At 41.5% G+C, this 17856-nt stretch overlaps 1 protein-coding gene across 1 annotated transcript in view; it reads left to right on the top strand.

The window, feature by feature from the left end:
• Nucleotides 1-10121: 10121 nt before the first annotated feature.
• Nucleotides 10122-17856, top strand: part of LOC123503538 (whirlin-like) — a 305666-nt gene continuing 297931 nt past the window's right edge. Inside the window, 1 exon segment of the mRNA XM_045253385.1 lies at nucleotides 10122-10309. The gene's annotated coding sequence lies outside the window, so the exon portion shown is untranslated.

The raw sequence follows: 17856 nt of genomic DNA, 5'->3' as shown, positions 1-17856 counted from the left end.
GACAGTGGCTCCAAAAATGCTATCGTGCTGACACAGTAAACGTAAATAATGCCGTGATTTGTGAGCAACATTTTAGTTCCGCCCAAATTAAGCGCAATTTGAAATATGAGTTATTAGGTTCCCCAGTTCCAAGGAGTTGGAGGATCTAAAACTGAGGCAGTCCCTGATCAAAATCTGCCATTTCGTGGACACGATAATGGAAGTGGCCTTTCTGCAGAAAATACAGGTAAGGAAACTTAGATTTACTGGCTAAATCTGATCAGTTTCAACACTCCAAATTAGAAATTGTATAATCTGCTTATGCCTAATGAACGAAATTAGTTCTACTAGTAGCCTAGACCTAGTCCATAATTTACAGGCTATGCCAGCCTTACAGGCTACTGACTGTACCATGGTACAATAACTTTTGATGTCTCTCGTTATTGTACCATGGGTTTACACTCAAGAATAAAGTACCTATATGAAGTGTGAATAGTTTAGGGCCGATGCAAGCTAAAGGAATGGATTGCCACGTTTAAATAGCGGTATACACTCACGGTCCATTCATATTACATGCATTTCAATGGCTTACGGTCCCCACTGAAATGCATTTAGTATGTGACAGCACCGTAAACAGAGCGTGACCGTCCCTGTATAGTGTGGATCGCCTTTAGACTCATACGTGCATTAGCCTTTAGCCTCTTGTAGTTTTATATGTAGAGAGAACAGTGAGGTGCTGAGGAAGACGACGAAGGTACATGAAGGCGAAGAGGATCAGAGGAAATCAATGTGCATTATGCAATTATGCATAATGTATATGGCTTGAAAAATCCACTAACAATGTTTTTGAGCCACATCTACTAGGCTATCTGACATGTCTTTATCCGTACAATATCTTGTCTATCGCTATGAAATATCATCAACATTCAATCACTAACGTGTATCATATTTAATTTTCGACTGCATAACTAATGGATCATGAAAAGAAAAAAGTTTTATATTAATTATTCATGATTTATTGAGTAGCAGACTATCGCGATCAGAGCTGGCTAGGCGAGTGGATGACGTCACAGAAACAGCGTTTCAGAAGATTTACCAGTAGGGCTGTGAGTTCAAGACTCTCGTGCGTCTACCTGTCTCGTTATTGTACCATGGGTGGACTGACCTGGGAGGAAGGTACAGTTGAGGTGCTCCTGTGACCCAATATTTACGTACGTAATTCATTTTAAAAATCGCCAGAAGAAAAAAGGCGCCCGGACTGGAATGCACAAAATTTTTAGACGCAACAAATACTTTGATTAATAACCAAAATATAATAATGTTACCGGGTCTATTGTTTACAAAGCTACGTCTCTGTTTCAAACTAACGGCTCCCCAAACATATCATAATGTCGAGAAGGAAAAGCACAGCCACATTATATTACATTACATTTTCCGAATAAGAGTAATTTTTGCTTTTCAGCTAAGTAAAGAAAATACAGATTTCTTTTTGTATAAAGTTTTGCTTTCAATTTGGTACCGTTAGAAATTTTTTAATATGATATTATAAATAGTTAGACTAAATTTCATGAAATGCTATAACTTAGGTCATGTTTTTTTTTTTATATTATTTAAGTGTATATCAAGCACCAAAACAATCCTAGGAGTGCTAATTAAGATGAAAAATGAAAATTGTAGAATGACGAAAGTGTTATTTCAACGAGAAACAAAAACATAGCTATACACGATGTTATCAAGGATTATGACTTGATTTACATTCTTATCAGCAAATAAAATACAAAAACAATGCAAACTCCAACAATAAATGAGAAATAATCATGGTGTAGAGCCGAAGTAGTTTTTTTTCACCTTTTCTCATTACCTCCATCTCCCCTCTCATCCCTCCCACATTTCTCCCCGCCCCTCCAACTCCAACTTCTCCACCTACTTCCATATAGCGAGCTCTTAAAACACCTGCAAAACACTCGAAAAACACCCTAAATCACCTGGCTGCAGGGTGAAGGGGCGGGGCTACGGGGGCTGGCGGGGTTTGGCGGGTCAGGGTGCCAAGGATGTTTTAGTGTGTGTGTGTTTCACTGTTTGTTTGATCTGCTGCAGTCTCTGACGAGACAGCCAGACGTTACCCTACGGAACGAGCTTAGAGCTCATTATTTCCGATCTTCGGATAGGCCTGAGACCAGGCACACACCACACACCGGGACAACAAGGTCACAACTCCTCGATTTACATCCCGTACCTACTCACTGCTAGGTGAACATGGGCTACACGTGAAAGGAGACACACCCAAATATCTCCACCCGGCCGGGGAATCGAACCCTGGTCCTCTGGCTTGTGAAGCCAGCGCTCTAACCACTGAGCTACCGTGTGTGTGTGTGTGTGTGTGTGTGTGTGTGTGTGTGTAATTCACCACGGTCGTCTGCTGGTCACCCAGCCAGTCTTCCCAATTACGAACGAGCTCAGAGCTCATAGACCGATCTCCGGGTAGGACTGAGACCACATCACACACCGGAAAAGCGAGGCAACAATCCCTCGAGTTACATCCCGTAGCTATTTACTGCTAGGTGAACAGGGGCTAAAAGAAGCTTGCCCATTTGCCTCACCGCTTCCCGGGACTCGAGCCCGGACCCTCTCGGTTGTGAGTCGAGCGTGCTAACCACTACACTACGCGGTGTATGTGTGTGTGTGTGCTTATTGTATTCACGATCTCCTGCTGGTCACCTAGCCAGCTTTCTCCAATACGGAGCGAGCTCAGAGCTCATAGACCGATCTTCGGATAGGACTGAGACCACACCACACTGCAAACACCGAGACAGCGAGGCCACAACCCCTTGAATTACTTCCTGTACCTATTTACTGCTAGGTGAACAGAGGCTACACATATGAAGAGGTTCGCCCATTTGTGTGTGTGTGTGTGTGTGTGTGTGTGTGTGTGTGTGTGTGTGTGTGTGTGTTGTGGTGGCGTGGCATATACCGTTAAGAGAATGGTGTAACTTTACGAGAGAGAGAGAGAGAGAGAGAGAGAGAGAGAGAGAGAGAGAGAGAGAGGTACAAATGTCGATCTGTTAACTTAAAATCTATAATGAGAAACTATACTTACTTAAATTTCATATATCGATTTATTGGTTATTGTGATGATATTTTTTGTCGCTATCGCGTCCAGCTATGATAATTCGTTAGAGCATAAAATATTAACTTAGTAGTCTACTTTTACAGTGAGTGTTTGCTTAGGTATACCGTGGTAAAAGAGAAAACGAAACAATTGAAAGGTAGACTAAGATATTTCTCTCCTCTATTTCTGTCGTCTTTTTTCCTTGATAAGTGTGTAGTTTTAGCAATATACCGAGATGAATGAATAATAGATAGAGGGAAGTATATATTTTCCATACATATCCATCTCTTTATCTATGAAATTATCTGTATACGAATCTGTATATCTTTATTTGCCTATCTATCCATTTATCTATTTATTCATCTATCTATTTGTCCATTTATCTATTTATCTACAGATCGAACTACCTGCTTATCTATTCATTTACCTATCAATCTCTATACAAATATAAAAATATTAAGAAACTCGTATATACCAAATCAAACCTAATTAATTCCCCTAATCTAGTAAATATTCCGTATATCCCACATATCTATTGCATTTCTCTATGTTGTAGCCTTTATATGCATTATGTATCAAGCATATTTACGTATATTTATGAAAAACAAAACAAATATTAGTTGACCACCACAATCATCGCCGCCATCAGCTGACCAAATGTTAACGAACCCATCAAAACATTTAAAATCCCAATATTTTCCCTTCTCTTGGTCATTTTTCCCACAATCCCTCCTTTCCATGGTACCAGAAGTGGAGGAGGATTAGAAGAATCCCCGAGGTGGAAGTGTGGAGAAGGAAGAGAGACGAGCTACAATGGAGGAGATGGAGGAGTTTGTCTGGCTGTCCTGCTGTCCCATTGCTCCTTTCCCTCCTTCCCGTCCCTCTCCTCCTTTCCCTCCTTCCCGTCCCTCTGCTCCCTTCCCGCTGCCTGCATACCGCGGCTCTATCTAACGAGGTCATCAGAATTACCCACGACCATGTGGTGCGTAATTTATCAAAGGCTCAGATCACACGGGGGTCATCATGCCACTGCTACAGCCACTCAATGCACGCTCGTTTCACCGTCGCTACTACCAGGTGTGTGTGTGTGTGTGTGTGTGTGTGTGTGTGTGTGTGTGTGTGTGCGTTTTACGGTAAGGCCTATAGCGCCTGTAGGCACACTTGAAGAGTGTATGAGAAGCGCTGTTCAGCTTCCACCCACTAGTGACGCAGGCAATTTTATTTATAGTAGTACCCATATTAGGGCCCATATCACCGCCCAAGCTCATCTTGAGTGTAACCACCTAGAACCTGGGTATCATGGTGACATGTAGGTAACTTTAAACCACTCGACAAATGGCAAAGTGTTTTAAGGCTGTACGTGGTGGGATTCGAACCTACGCGTGGACATCTGCCCGATCCCACGCTCACCACCTTATCCACTATTGACAAATTCTAGAATGTATGATCATAAAGGAGATGAAAAGCGCAGAAAGCAAAATGCCAAGTAAAACAACGGTGGAATTAATATCGATGCAAATAAGAAAATAAGAATGAAGAAAGTGCAATATGAAAAAAAAGGAAACCAGAAATGGGAAATAGAGAATGGATGAGTGAATCTAATAGAGAGAGAGAGAGAGAGAGAGAGAGAGAGAGAGAGAGAGAGAGAGAGAGAGAGAGAGAATAGCGGCAGACGTCAATTAGTGTTCCCTTGACGTCTGAAACTATTGTATGTTATCTTGGATGTCCTCATTACGTGTCTCCGGGAACATTAACGAGGGAGGAGTAACCATCGACTTAACTATCCAACATATCCTTGTTGTAAGCTTAACCGTTCCACTGATGCACGAAACAATTAGCAGCACCAGAGGCAATGCGTGAAGTCTTTATAAGCAGTTACAATAAAGTGAGCGATGAGAAAGAATAGACCAACAGTTTGCAATTTCTTCCTAATTTATCACCTCCAGTACTGGGACGCATTTTTACCTTGAGTTACGAGTGTGATTAGTCGACTTTATTGACATTAGGAAGAATCTATGAAGGTCAGAAGATAAATGGTTACAGTCTTCACTATTTCAATCCCAACATAATTTTCTGAAGCTGTATAAAATCACCAAATAATAAACAGAATTAATATGGAAACGTGTCATGGTACTGAACAGGTCAAAGATTGGATGTGTCTGTAAAATAAGTAAAGATGTAAAGTTAGTATATACGGGTACAGTTTGCAATTTCTTCCCAGTATAAAGATTGGATGTGCCTGTAGAAGAAATAAAGACGTAAAGTGATTGGTAATAAGGGAATGATATACTGTGTGGCAGAGTTAAAATCAAGAGAGCTGTTACTGTTTGTCCTTGTTCGGTTTTCTCGATGTGTAAGACATGTAATGAGGGTAATATAAGGGAAGCTACAAGCAAAAAGTCGTATCTATGCATGGTTGTCTCCATAAAAGACATACCTGCCTACTTTCACCTATCATAATCACCCATAGATGGTTATTTGGACCGAAATTGGTACGATTACCTAAAGCAGAAGGGATGACCTATACAAGAACAGGGGCATTACGGAAGGTTATTCTGTTGCATTACAGTCAATCACCTTATAGGGGATCGGATGAAAGCAGTAATTTGAGAGAATTCTGTTAATAATCTTTCTTAACCCCTTCAATACCATGACGCGTCTCTATATTAATTCTGCTTAGTATTTGGTGAGTTTGTACATCTTAAGAAACTCATGTATGGGATTAAAATAGTGAAGACTGGACATTGATCCTCTGACCTCCATTAGACACTTTGTAATGTTGTTACGGCCCGCCCGTAACATACTCCACTACCATCACCTCCTCCGCTTGCTACCTCATAAGTATCACTTCCCCTCGTCCCGTTTTTCCACATTGCCTCCATATAGGATTAGTATTATTGTTAGGTGTTGTTAAGTTGGGTTCTTTAGGGTTATATTTATTTGTGTTATATCTATCTGTGTATGTCAGTTTCATGTGTGTTTTGTTATTGGGTTATTAAATAGCTTCTTAAGTGCCCCTTTGCATATCCTCACCAGTTGAACCTGCAGTTTTTTTTTTATTGTTATTGTTCACCGCCTCCCGATGCCAATCTTACCCACTTAACCGGTGAACGTAACAATTGGCGACCGTGACAGGACCATTATAACCCTTGTTCAGTGTTCCATTTTTCCAGTGAGTTTTTTTCTGTGGTTACATTACTTTTTTTTTTGTTTTTCTGTGGTGTTGTGACTTTTGATGTTTTTTTTTTTTCTGTGACTTACTCTGCGTGTGGTTTAAATTTACCTTTGTGCGATCAAGTGGCTCCTTTTGGGTTAAAAGTGCTTCGTGACTTTGATTGGTATCACATAGCAGTGGTAGAGCAGGAAACCAGGTAGAAAGGCGTGTTCACCGATAACACTCATCTCTATTTTTTGCACATAGGCAGGTGTGTAGTAAGTGTTGGGATCACTTCGCGGATAATTTTTCTCGCTAGTTATAATTGGCCCTTTTAACTAGTCCCTCAGACTAATCCGCCTCCTTATCAATAACAAGTACTAGTACAATTCACTCCTCATCCTCTCAAGTCTCGTAACTAGAGTAATCCGGATCCCTTTTAATGCCGTAATTCTCTAGTTTACCCCCATTAGTGATTGTACTCATAAGTGTTTACTTAAGTATAATCTAGGTAATTTCCAAGGTTACCTTTATTATCCCTCTGCCAAGTTCCTCACTTAAATAATTCACTTATCATTTTTTTGTTGTTGTTTGTTTTAACATCTACTTCTGTATCACCTGTTTAATATGGCTTCCGCTCAGTTTAACGTTGAAGATTTTTGTGCTGACCCTTCTCTGGAACAACTTAAAGGTGCTAACATAAAAAAAGACCAATGGAAAGCCATCGCTAAACATTTTAATGTTCCCATCACGTCTCAGATAACTAAAGAGGTCGTTAAGAATGTAGTTGTTGAACATCTAGTGCAAGAAGGTCAGTTGCTAGGAAATGCCATAGAAAAGTTAACTCCCATGTCAGCAGCCTCTACGAGGACTATAAACTAATACACAATCCCCAGGAAAAACAGGATAAGAGTAGGATAAGTCAGTGGGAAATTGAGAAGCTTAGACTAGATTACCGGATGCATGGAAAACAAATGCAACTACAGGCAGAAAGAGAAGAAAAAGAGATGCAACTACAGGCAGAAAGAGAAGAGAAAGAGATGCAACTACAGGCAGAAAGAGAAGAGAAAGAGAGAGAATTTCAGTTACGACTTAAAAGGCAGGAGAAAGAGTTAGACATTCAGGAGTTGACCCTACGAAATGACGCTAAGTTTAGAGGGGAAGAAATAGATTTAAAGAAAAAATTGGCAAGCTTTAATCCTGCTACAGAAGCTCATCTAGTTTCCCCTTTTGATGAATCTGATGTTGACGGGTCATTTCGCGCCTTTGAGAGCATTGCTAATAGGAATAAATGGCCCAAGGATCAGTGGGTGTCTCTCCTTGTCCCCAAGCTAGTAGAAAAAGCTTACAGGGTATACAACGGCCTTCGTGATGAGGTAGAGTATGAAGAGATCATAGGTAACATTCTAGACGCCTACTCTTTCACTTCTGACGGATACAGACAACAGTTCCGAAAGTATGTGAAACCAGACTCTCACACCTATGTTGAATTTGCTAGTGAGAAACTAAGACAATTTAAGAAATGGTTAGCCGCCCTTAATATTACCATCTTTTCGGAGTTGCTCAATCTAATGGTCCTGGAAGAATGGAAGAACAAGTTACCCTTTAATATTCTGAGGCATGTGGAAGAACGGGGAGAGAGTGAGCTTATGTCTGCCGCTAAAGTGGCTGATGCCTTTGCTTTGTTGATGGGATCCCTGGGTAGTAGAGGTCGTGGTTCACCATCTAATGTTAGGTCCTCCTTTGGGGAAGGTTTTGGGGGTGTGGGTGGTAAGCCAACCGGATTCTCGCCAAATGCGTATAATTCCCACTGGTGTACATACTGTAAGAAACCAGGTCACACGATCCAGAAATGTAGACACCCAAATTGCAAGGCCTCTCAACGTCAACATCCTTTTGTGGCCCCTAAACCTAACACCTTTGAGAACAAGAAACCAGTGGCCCTAGCTAGTCCCACTAAGACCCTGGACGAAACATCCCCTCACTTCTTCCCAGTGTGTGCAGTCACCAGGTCTCAGTCTAAGTCTCCTACCCTTTCACCACCTCCTCCACCAATGACTGCCTCTACTGACAACTTGTACAATAACATCATTTCAAAGGAGAATTTGATTAATGCTCAGGAACTGGATCTCACTTTGGCTAAGATCAGACGTGTTGCCAGTGAGACAAAGGATATGTCTAAATTGCCTTGTTTTTATTATCAGGAAGGAGTCCTGATGCGTTCCTACAGACCTCCTGAACTGAATTAACTAGACACCTGGTCAGAAACACATGAAGTTGTCATCCCCTTGTCTGTAAGACCAGCCATTGTAGAACTAGCTCATGATGGATTGTCAGGTCATCTAGGCATCCAAAAAACCTACAAGAAGGCTCTTCAACATTTTTTTCTGCCAGGAATGAAAAATGATGTCACACTATGTAAAAACATGTCATATATGTCAAATTGTGGGTAAGCCTAACGAACGCCTTGTGCCAGCTCCTCTGACGCCTATTCCAGTTCAGACGGAGCCCTTCGAAAAGATCGTTCTGGACTGCGTAGGGCCCTTACCCAAAACCAAACGAGGGAATCAGTATTTGTTAACCCTCATGGATCCCACTACCAGGTACCCCGAAGCATTCCCTCTTAAAAAACATCACATCAAAGACCATTGTAAAACATTTAATACATTTTTTCACCTCGGTAGGAATTCCAAAACAAATTCAGTCTGACAAGGGTAGCAATTTCACTTGCAATTTTTTTCCAACCTCATTTTGAAACACTTCTTTCTGCACCTCCACTACTTCAGAAAGAGGTTATGGGTGTTTTTTTTTATTGCTGCAGTGACATATCAATAACATTTCTATATTATTAATAGGAAAAAAGACACTTGAAAACCAGGCTTATCATCTGTGGCCATAGAAAATAATTGAGCGAAGCGTTTGTGAGTATAGACCTAACGTGTGTGTGTGTGTGTGTGTGTGTGAAGGAGGGAGAAATGTTCGAGGAAGAGTGTTTTTAATTGATATGAGAAGCGTTTTCTGCTGCTTGTAATCCCTCACTCATTTCTTTCTTCCCTTACTGGTTAGATGATGAGAGAAGGAGGATGGGGAGGAGCGGGGGGAGTGGAGAAGGAAGATGAGGAGGAGAAGGAGGAGGAGGAGGAGGGGGCCCACAAACCCTGCTCGAAACACTTGTTGAGCCGTCTAGCCAGCCGTGTCTCTCTCCCCGACAAGCTGATTTTACTCCAAAGCCACATTTCCGTCCCGTATCGATGTCCCGACTACCACGAATCATTATGAAAAGCACGAGGAACTTGCGAGATGGGATTAATGAATGGACCCGGACCGCTGGTGGCTGCGCTTCGAGTTCTTGAGCCCCAGCCGCTGCTCGCTAGATAGCTTAGCCGTCGTGTGGTGCGGTGTGACTCCCGAGGGCGTGCAGGTTAGTCTGGAAGTGAGGCTGTCTCCGTCTTCCGTGGTGCCAGATCAATGGGTCGGCTGGGACTCGCCACTTTCCGCCGCCAGGTGGTAGCGTGTGGCGACGGCGGACCCAACACATGGTTGTACTACGAGGCCTCGAGCTAACCTACACCACGCACGTTCACGCTGACACGACACACACAGACTGACAGACACAGACACACATACACATATACATACATCACACGGATAATAGTCAGGGGTGAATGGGCATACCTGTCCAGCAACCCCTGCACACCTCGAACCCTTACCCTATACTGATGTGGCTCTGCTCGGATAAATAGAGTCTCTTGAGCTGAATGTTCCTGAGGGTGGTGTGCTCGTGCGCCTGGCAAGGAGGCGGGAGCGTAGGGGTGGGGGAGGGAAGTAGAGAGAGTGAGAGAGTGCGAGAGAGAGAGGGGGAGAGAGAAAGAGAGAGAGACTCGCTGGTTACTCGCAGCCCAGTGTTCCATTGACGGTGCTGAAGGTTGGGCGTGACGGTGCCCGAGGGTGGCTATTAGCGGGGCAGCTGGAAACGCGCCTTGCGGTGTGTGTGTGTGAGTGCCTTTAATGCCCTGCCGGAGTGACAGGGAGAGTGCCAGGGGTGCAACGGCTGGATAACTGTCCAGGTGAGGCCGACCTTCCCGCTCTGTCCTCTTCCTTCTGCAGCAGCGTCGAGCGGGCAGGTGTGTGTGTGTGTGTGTGTGTGTGTGTGTGTGTGTGTGTGCGTAATCGTAAGCTAAATCGACGTTATAAACTCGGGTCGACTAGCCTTGGAATAGAACATTGACACGTTCCTTAACCTCAGGAGTCATTTCTCTCTCTCTCTCTCTCTCTCTCTCTCTCTCTCTCTCTCTCTCTCTCTCTCTCTCATCAGATCTGTTTTGAAGATCATGGCAGTGTCTCTTCACCATGAGTGATACAGTTCGTCGAGCGTCAGTAGCGTACGTGACAGTATACCGTAGTAGACATAAACAATTTGACCAAAATGACTGTCACCATGTATGGATACAATTTGTGTGCTCATATGCCTCATGTAGGTTTTTTGCTTCCTCTTGCCCCCTTCGTTAGATTTATGGTAGGGACTGATTCGGATCGCTGCAAAATCTTGTTAATTTGGTCTCTTGAAGGTGGGTGTGTGGGATTAGAAGAGATGTAACGAAGTCAAGGATGCTGCGAATTTGTGAATATTGATATGGTGCTCAGTATTGATGCATACATAGTTCAGTGATAGTGTTGGTAGTGTGTCTGTAAGGTATCGCGGAGGGCTGGCAGGTGGGAGATGACCAGGCTAAGCGGAGAGAGACGAGTGGTAAGAGAATCATGTTTCACCTGACTCTTCTGAATGATTACCTGTGTGTGTGTGTGTGTGTGTGTGTGTGAATTACTCGTTACCGGTTTGATTTGGTTACTGGGATGCTTCGAATTCCCTCAGTGGGTGAAGCGCGCCGGAGCAACGAAGCCACCAAGTCCTGTCTGTTGCGGAAGTGCTGGCAGGGCTGATGGGGGACTGAGGAGGGCAAATTAAGTGAAGCACATCCCCCTACTCCTAGCGGTATCCGAGTGGTGCCTCTCTTCTAAATACCTTGTCCTCCCATTGAATTTTGAGTGACACACACACACACACACACACACACACACACACACACACACACACACACACACACACACACACACACATCTAAAAAGTTACTGTCGCTAGCATCACAGAAAGTTGGGTTTGTCAAACGTTTGGAAAAAAATAGATAAAAAAAGAACAGTAGCCTTGATGTTTCAGTGTACGTAAAGTTTGGGGTTAATTAAAGTGCCATTTTACGGACTGGCATCTACTACTACTACTACTACTACTACTACTACTACTACTACTACTACTACTGTGCTTAATTCTATGGCTGTTGTTTTCGTCAAGTTGAATACGGTAATGAGGACAAAAAAGAAGAGAAAAAAAAAATCCTTCATTTGTGTAAGTTCTAAAAAAGTCTTCGTGAAGCAAACTGTCTGGTATGCTGCGAGAATTACAGTTATGATATTCGAGGAAGGAGTCGAGAATAAAGACAACGTACCGTGTGATATTTAGCTAAACTGGTAAAAACCTAAACACGGGATGAGTACAAACCAAAGATAAGAGAGAGAGAAAGATAGACTCCGGAATTTATTTTATCAAGGAGAAGAAAGAAAATGCAGTGTTTTTCTTTTTTTTTTGCCCAGCAGATGAACGAACAACGAGGACCAGTGAAAAATAGCGTTAAAGAATTAGATCTAAGTTCCGCTCCCCTTCGATTTTGGTTCTATGGAGTCTATGAAGTAAGACAGAGATGCAGTATGACTTTTATCAAGGAGAAAAAAAAAAATAAAATGCAATGTATGTGAAATTTAGCTTAACTGACTGCAACAAATGAAACGAATGGGTGCAAATTAATACTATGGAGTTGAATTAACCATCTCAACTATAAGACGTGAGAGAAAGATTATTATTAGAATTTGCATTACCAACGAATAGTGATAGAGAGAGAAAATAGTGTGTAAAATTTAGCTTAACGGACAAACTAACAAAAAAGATTAGCATTTAGAAATTAGTTAAAACAGTCGAGTTGCCATTTTAACAGTTGAGTCGCCCTCTGATTTTGGGACAAGCGAGCAAACTAGACTCCAGAATTTGTATCTCCCGTGAAGCCTCGAACCAGTGACTCACTAATCCCAGGAAATGCTAATAAATTTACTGAATCATGCTCGTCTCACTTTGGTGGACGAAACCGTTTTTATCCTCGGTAAATTCTCTGTAATAGTCATAATCCTTGCATTTTTTCGTACCTTATCGGACTGGCATGTGCAATCTAGCTAAATCTGTCTCTCTGTCCGTCTGTGTGTCTGTAACTTGAAATTCTAAATAATTGTGGCCTTTAGAGGAATACAATGTTGTTAGTGTCTGTCGGTTTGTTTGTAACTTGAAATTCTACATAGATAACCTTTAGAGCAATACAGTGTTAATTACAAGCAAAAGTAAGAATTTGAAGCTTTTAGTCTATTATAAGGTGGAAGTAATTCTATAATACTGTAACATCTACTAATATATGGACGCCAACTACAGTGACCTCAAGTGCCGTGCCTCTTGAAGACCATATACGCGTTTTCATATTCATTCCACTTACTATTTGATGATTTTATACAGCTTCAGATACTTATTTTGGGGCTAGAATAGTGAAGACTCTAGCCATTAATCTTCTGACCTCCATAGACCCCTCTTAATGTTAATAAAATGGTCTAATCGTACACAAATCTCAAGGTAAAAATGTGCCCCAGTATTGAAGGGGTTAACAGGAGTATGATAATTTTTCACGTCGTTCACAGATCTAAAAGACTAGCGGTGATTTTATGTTAAGTAATGCAAGAGCAACACAAATATCTAATCAGGTTAAGCAGGTCTGACTAAACACAACTCCGCTCAGGGTCGTCGCTTATTTACTCCTGTTGATGTGCTGGCGATGTATGCAGTGAAATTATAAGTTGTGCAAAATTTTGGCTCTGGAAAAATCTCTCTGAAAAATTGATCTGAAATGGTTAAAGTTATTTGGCTCAATTCGCAAAACTAGACTATTATCTCGGTTGGTTGATGGCGTTCCACAACAAGCAATTCATTTCTAACGTTTGGAAAGTGATCAATCTACGAAGCATTTATAGAAAATTTGTGTATACTCGTTGAAGTTTGTGCCGGTTTTCAGATCAAGCACATCCTCTCAGTTGGTTGATTATGTTCCCAAAGTATCAAATCGTTCAAAAAATTCAGATTGAAAGGTTTCCAGCGTGGACTCAACCTATTCAGTAATGTATTTTGATCTGTTACATTATTTTAGAGCGTTTGCAAAGTCATGTAAATCAGAAAGAAATAAGAAGGTTAATTTATTTTGCTATATATTGCAGTTCTTTCATAAAAGCTTCTCACTTTTCTTCCTTCCTTATTTCTAAATGTATTTTTGATGATGATGACGATGATGATGATGGCGGCAGTGCTCGTGATCTGTTTATCTATTAGTATTTTTCTCTACAACTCTCCTTCTTTATCTATTTGGTAAAAACCTTATTTACTACCTCCTTCACTTCGTTCTCCCACGAAATCTTCCCTTTTTATGTATTTCTTGCTTCCTATTCTCTCTCTCTCTCTCTCTCTCTCTCTCTCTCTCTCTCTCTCTCTCTCTCTCTCTCTCTCTCTCTCTCTCTCTCTCTCTCTCTCTCTCTCTCTCCCAAAATTTGTCTTCCTCTTTTATTTGCTCTCTTCTACCCCCTCCTTCCACTCTCTCCTTCCCTTCCTTTCCTCCATGACTACGAGTATCCTTCCTTTCTAGTAGATCTTCCTTCCATCCTTTCCTTCATCCTCTCGCCACCAGACATGTCCTTCCCTCCTTCCTTCGTGTCTTATTCCCTCATCCCTTCCGTCCATCCTTATCCGACGTCGTTCCTCCTTACACACACACACACACTCTCTCTCTCTCTCTCTCTCTCTCTCTCTCTCTCTCTCTCTCTCTCTCTCTCTCTCTCTCTCTCTCTCTCTCTCTCTGTGTGCCAGATATCTTGTTCGGTTTTCAAGTCACGGATGTCTTTTTAGAATCGCGTTTATTTTGAGATACTTTCCCTCGTTCAAATGTATACATCTCGTGACTCGGGGCAAGACAAGCTGGAAAGAGAGAGAGAGAGAGAGAGAGAGAGAGAGAGAGAGAGAGAGAGGGAGAGGGAGATAGTGTAGTTGTGTACCATAATTTTGTTGTATGGTATAAATTTTTCGTCTCGTATCTCCTTCTTTCCTTCCATCCTTCCTTCATCTTTCCTCTTTCCTTCCTCCTTTCCTTCCTCTCCTTCATCTTTCCATATCTCTGCTTGTCCCTTCCTCTTTTCCTCCCTCCTTCCCCTCTGTCCCCTCTCTCTCTCCCTCATTCCTTTGCAACCCATGAGATGAGCTGGGGATCAGTCTCTCTCTCTCTCTCTCTCTCTCTCTCTCTCTCTCTCTCTCTCTCTCTCTCTCTCTCTCTCTCTCTCTCATCACTGTTACTTTTTTTTATTTGCTTATAGTTTTTTTCCAGTCGTAAATATTTTCAACCGATCCACTGCGCTAGGTGGTGGTGGTGGAGGTTGTGGGGGAGGTGGTGGTGCTGGTGGAGGTAGTGGTGGTGGTGGTGTTAGTGGAGGTAGTGGTGGTGGTGGTGGAGAGGAGGTGGCGACGAATGCAGACCTCCTTTAGCAGACACTTCTGTAGGACTGTGTGTGTGTGTGTGTGTGTGTGTGTGTGTGTGTGTGTGTGTGTGTGTGTCCGAAGTGGTGTTACAGAGAGGGAAAGGGAGAGGAAGAGGGAGAGGGAGAGGGAGAGGGAGAGGGGTGTCGGATAAAGCTGAACTCAGTATAGCGAACATTGCAAAGGAAACATTTTACTTTAACTTGCTTCAAATTTAGAAAGAGTAAAGCTGACATTTATATATAAAATTACGCTGAGTGGGAGTAATTAAGACTATGCAAATTTAAATGGGGAGAAAATAATGACGCTAATTGCTAATATGATTTAATTGTATTTTATATACGTGTATTTTTTGTAAGGCTTGTAAAGAAATAGTGGTCCTATTCAACTTAATCCCTTCAGTACCATGACGCGTTTTCATATTCATTCTGCTTACTATCTAGTGATTTTATTCAGCTTCAGAAACATATGTTGGGATTAGAATAGTAAAAGACTGTAGCCATTAATCTTATGAGCTCCATAGACCCTTCCAAATGTCAATAAAATGGTCTAATCGTACACAAATCTCAAGGTGAAATGTGTCCCAGTATTGAAGGGGTTAACCTAACCTAACCTAACCTAACCTAACCTAACCTGAAACCAAGCTTACCTAATCTAACCTATTTATTCATAGATTTAATAAACTCACATGTATATATTATGTCTACATATTAATGCACCAAAAATCCTCGTAATCTATTGTCCTGTCTTAGATCACCACCACCACCACCGCCACCATCACCACCACGACCACCACGACCACCACCACCATCATCAACACCACCACCACCACGAGAAGACAGAGACAAAAAGGAAGATACTAAAAAAAGCCTCGTTTGATCTCTATTCCAGCAACTATTTTCTTTCTTGCATATTTACTTAAGTTATTACATTTTTGCTGGTTTTCCCTTTTTTGGAGGGACGAGAAGCCATGATGATGCCTTTATTTATTTATTTATATTTTTTTGTCTTTTATTTTCTGACTGGGATGTGTGGCGTGTCAGTGTGTGTGTGTGTGTGTGTGTGTGTGTGTGTGTGTCCTCTTTTTCTTTCTTTCTTCCATCTTTACTCTCTTTACTTCCATTCTATTTATCAAAAGAAATTCTATTCTTATTTTCCTTTCACATTCTTTCTCTTAAATCTTTGTTTCGTTATTCCTCGATATTTTCTTTACATATTTCCTTTCGTGTTTTCTCTCTTCGCTATTTGTATTTGCCTTTCTTTTATCTCTCCTTCGCTTTACATGTTTAGATATTTCTCTTTCTTTCTTTTCTTTTCTTTTCCTCTGTTTCTCTTACCATTTTCCTTGGCATTCATCAGTTCACAAATTTTCTCTTTTTCCCGTTGAAATGCACAACTTCAATATAAAAAGAGAACAAGAAAGGAAAAAAAAAAAAAATAAAACGAAGACAATGCAAAGTTGAAAGCATTTGTTCATTTCAGGACAAAAGAAAGATGAAAAAAATGCCACAATAATAAAAAGAAATATGTATACTAAAAATAAAAGCTGTAGGTCACTATTGTGTGATGTGACTGTCTTCCTCTTCTTTTTCTTCATCTTGTTGTTGTTGTTGTTGTTGTTGTTGTTGTTGTTGTTGTTGTTGTTGTTGTTGTTGTTGTTGTTGTTGTTGTGCTTTCTCTCCTGTTTCCTCTCTTTTTCTCCTTTTTCTTTTTTTTTTTTTTTTTTTTTTCTTCTTCTTCTTCTTCTTCTTCTTCTTCTTCTGTCTTCTGTAGTATTTGTTCTTTATATACATTTATTCGTCTCCTGCCTATAGTATTCATGTCCTCCTCCTCCTCCTCCTCCTCCTCCTCCTCCTTTTCCCTCACTCCCACTCTTCCTCCTCCTCCTCCTCCTCCTCTTCTTCCCTCCTCCCCACTCTTCCTCCTCCATTATGTTCATCATCATTACCATCATCATCATTATTATCCTGTTTTTCCTCTCTTTGTTCTTGCATTTTCTCTCGTTTCTCTTCCCCTTTATTTTGTTTATTCTTTCTATTCTTGTTCTTGTTTCTCTAGTTCTCCATTTTCTCTTTCCCTGATTTTTTTTTCCTCGTTTGTTTGGCTTTTGTTGTCGTGCTTGCTGTTTTAATTCCACTTCTTCTTTCGTCCTGCATACAATTTCGCTCAGGCAAGCCCGGCCATAATATTACCCTAATGTGGCGTTGTATTACAGCAATTTGCGACGGCTTTCTTATTGTCTCATGCAAGTTTCGGCGATGTAAGGGGCCGTGTTATTATTTTTATTATTATTATCATTATTGTATTATTATTATTATTATTATTATTATTATTATTGTCTACTATTTCGCTTGACATATAGCTTGATTCCTGATATTTTCTCTTTCTCTCTCTCTTTTCTTCTGCCTCTGTCTGTCTGTCTGTCTGTCTGTCTGTCTGTCTGTCTGTCTGTCTGTCTGTCTGTCTGTCTGTCTGTCTGTCTGTCTGTCTGTCTGTCTGTCTGTCTGTCTGTCTGTCTCTCTCTCTCTCTCTCTCTCTCTCTCTCTCTCTCTCTCTCTCTCTCTCTCTCTCTCTCTCTCTCTCTCTCTCTCTCTCTCTCTCTCTCTCTCTCTCTCTCTCTCTCTCTCTCTCTCTCTCTCTCTCTCGATAATGATACCTCCACGCACAATAGCTGATCATTACTTTTGGGGAGAAAAATTCCGAATGTTGAAGTTTGTTTTTGTTAAGCTGAGCAGAGGAGGAGGAGGAGGAGGAGGAGGAGGAGGAGGAGGAGGAGGAGGAGGAGGAGGATGGGAAGGAGCCACATTATAGCATACACATAACTTTGATTTCTGCATTAAGCCTCTCTGTCTCTTAATCTCTCCTCTCACCATTATTCTCTCTCTCCTTCTCTCTCTCTCTCTCTCCCCTTATCTCTCCTTCCATCTCTCCAACCGTCACACTCCCCAGTCATAG

This window comes from Portunus trituberculatus, chromosome 14 (assembly GCF_017591435.1).
Source record: "Portunus trituberculatus isolate SZX2019 chromosome 14, ASM1759143v1, whole genome shotgun sequence".
In the NCBI taxonomy this organism is placed as follows: Eukaryota; Metazoa; Arthropoda; class Malacostraca; order Decapoda; family Portunidae; genus Portunus; species Portunus trituberculatus.
Note: the sequence above shows the minus strand (reverse complement) of the source record. Positions and strands in the feature narration are given on the sequence as shown.